Raw genomic sequence first — 3,154 nt, 5'->3', positions numbered from 1 at the left:
CTTCTAAACCCAGCCTGGACTTCTGGCAATTCTCTGCTGCTATAGAAGCCAAACAAATAGCCCAGGAGGAGGCCCAGAGGGCCTTGGTGGAGAAAGCAAAGCAAGAACAGTGGCAGATTATGCAGGCTGAAGGTGAGGCTGAGTGTGCTAAGATTTGTGGAGAAGCACTGAGCAAGAACCGTGGCAACGTCAAGTTGCAAAAGATCCCGACAGCGCAGAACATTTCCAAGATGTTCGCCACATCACAGAATCCTGTCTATCTCACTGGTGACAACCTTGTGCTAAACTTCCTGGATGAAAGTTTCACACAGGGAAGTGACAGCCTCATCAAAGCTAAGAAATGAGCATGATGATCAAGAATGTGACCCTAAGAGGAAGCAGATGTTTCTCCCTGGTTTTTAAGGAGCAACCTCAGGGTCCAGCATACCCCTAGTCCACCCTGATTTCATGTGATGGTCCTTTCTGCCCCTGTCCTGCCAGTCCCTCTTGGATTAGTGAAGACTTACCCTTTTGCAAGGAAATTACTTTCCACTTTTCTGTTTTTTTCCGAGGGTATCGAAACATTTGTGTGATTTCTCAGTGGTTTCCTACAATGTTGATTTCTTCCCTCAAGGTTGGGAGGAGATAATCACCATCCCTCGAATTCGCAATAAATTTTTATTACTTAAACGAATAAAGGGGGGAAAAGGTGCATCTGATACATGCTATGGTCTTTGCAATCACTTGTTATGCACCAGAGAGTTGGACGATGACTAGGGAGGATAGGAGAATTTATACCTTTGAGCTGTGGTGCTGGAGAAGAGTATTGAGTGTACCATGGACTGCTAGGAAAACAAACAGATTCATCCTGGAGAGGGATAAACTAGCCTGCTCCTTGGAGGCAAGGATTCTGGGGCTCCATCTGACATATTTTGGACATGTTGTAAGGAGGGACCTGTCCTTGGAGAGGGACATCATGTTTGGTAGGGTGGAGGGACAGCACAGGAGGGGAAGACCCTCTATGAGGTGGATTGATTCAGTGACTGGGGTAATCGGGATGGGTGTGTCGGAGGCAGTGCGATTGGCACAGGATAGAGCAGGGTTAGGGCTGTTGTACATTGGGTCGCTATGAGTCACAAGCAACTCGACAGCACATAACAGCAGCAACAACTTCATTGCTCACAAAAGAAACTCATGTCTATTAGCAATTAACCTTTCCTACTAGTGATTTGATTTCCTCAATGAATTTGCTTATTCTGAGTATCTCATATAGGTTGAATCATAAAATATATGGCCTTTTGTGTCAGATTTCTTCACTTAGCATAATATATTCAAGGGTCATCTCTGTGATAACATGTTAGAGTATTTTATTCCTTTATGTACTTTAATTTTATTAGGGAGCTCTGTTGGCCTACTGGGTAAGGAATTGCACTGTCAACACAATGGCAGGAGATTTGAATCCACCAAAAGTTGGCAAAGATGGGCAGTCTCCTACTCTGTAAATCTAAAGCCTCTGAAGACTGCTGGAGGATCAGCAATTGAGTCAATTTTTATTCCACAGCAATTAATTGACTTGTTGCGCTGAATATTCTACTGTATGGCTGTGCCACATTTTGCTTGCCCATTCTTTAGTTAATGACTGTTTAGGTTATTTCCAATTTTGGGCTATTAGGAATAACAGTGCTATGAGCATCCATATACAGATTTTTATATTATCATATATTTTCAGTTCTCAACAGTGATCCCTAGAAGTAGAGTTCAGATATTATTCTGTGTTTAACATTTTGAGGAACTACCAGACTGTTTTCCACAGCAGCAGTACCATTTTGCAATCCCATCAAGCGGCATATGAAGGTTTCAATTTCTCCATGTCCTTACCAACATTACTTGTTATTTCACTTTTAAAAATTAGATAGCCATCCTAGTAAGTGTGAAAAACTTTACTGTTAAGTCTTAAAAATTTAAAAGTAAGTTGTGGATTGATGCAAGGATGTGTTTTCAAGGCATTGACAGAGAAACCCCCCCCCACAGGATGACTGTTTACAGTCTTTTCCTTCAAAGCTTTTTAGTGCCTTTCAGAATTAAGTTTGAGCTGTCTTATAGAAGAAACTCAATCTCCCTCCCCACAATCTGAATGACTTTCCAAAGCACTCTGAATTCCCCATTATTGTAGTTAGTGTTCTTATATAACTTTAAAACTTCTTTCTCACTGCACCAGATTCCCAGAGACTAGATGCTCCTTGAGAGAGCTCTGATGGCCTAGTGGTGAGATGCTGCTCTACATTCCAGACGCACAGAGTTCGAATCCACAAGTTGCTCTTCAGTAGAAGCATGAGTAGTATACTCTCATGTGATTTCCTACCTCTGAAAATCTGCTGGAGGGTCAGCTATGAGTGGGTTTTAACTCAACAACAATAACAACAGAAACTCCTTAAAGTAGGGACCATGTCTTGCTTGAAATGGAGCTCCTAATACCAAGAATACTCAAGCTCAAAATCATGGCTGTAGAGCAGGTTTCGAGTTCTAGTAACCCTCTGTTGGATTTCCAGTGGAATTTCTGTCAATTCAGACCGGCAGTTTTGTGTCCTTTGGTTTATCATGCAACTCACTTATACACTAAACCACCAGAGCTCCCCATGTCTAACTTGTGTTGTGAGTGTTATAAACCAATTGAGTTGAACTGTCTCTTAGATGACCCTCCAGTGATGTATGATACATATATAAAAATATATGTTCATTTGGATCCAGCGGCCGGTGCCCCTTTTCCGGTGGCGGTGACCCGCGCCGGACCCCAGGCTGATCGGCAGAGGCAGCGCGAGGACGCCGCGCGGGACCGGACCTGCGCTCGGCTCGGCGGCGGAGTCCCGTGTTGCGTTCTGGTTCCAAAGGAAGGAAGAGCAAGGCAGCCCTGGAGTGGCTTTACTTTACAGTCATTTCAACAGAAGGGTGAGAGATACCCGAAGAAGAAAGGATTCGCTACAGTCAGAGACTGTGCCTACAAGATGGCGGGCGGGGAGCTGAATGTGGATAGTCTCATCACCCGATTGCTGGAGGAACTCTACTATGCTTAGTGGTAAAAAGATGCACTACAGCCGGCGGGAGCTGCATCACTACTGGCCTGCCCTCGGGTTGACTCAGCAATTCTGGTAAATCACCACCTGTAGCAGAATCATCA

General features: G+C 44.0%; 1 protein-coding gene and 1 pseudogene across 2 annotated transcripts in view; both read left to right on the top strand.

Moving 5' to 3' along the window:
* LOC102850133 overlaps positions 1 to 344 on the top strand; it is a 10,669-nt pseudogene extending 10,325 nt beyond the window's left edge.
* The window catches only part of SWAP70 (SWAP switching B-cell complex 70kDa subunit), a 153,141-nt gene that overhangs the window by 76,681 nt on the left and 73,306 nt on the right, over positions 1 to 3,154 (top strand). The window lies entirely within an intron of this gene.

The sequence above is a fragment of the Elephantulus edwardii genome, unplaced genomic scaffold (assembly GCF_000299155.1).
Source record: "Elephantulus edwardii isolate Elephantulus edwardi_28Jun2011 unplaced genomic scaffold, EleEdw1.0 scaffold00044, whole genome shotgun sequence".
NCBI classification, from domain to species: Eukaryota; Metazoa; Chordata; class Mammalia; order Macroscelidea; family Macroscelididae; genus Elephantulus; species Elephantulus edwardii.
This window is presented reverse-complemented; position numbering and strand designations above follow the sequence as displayed.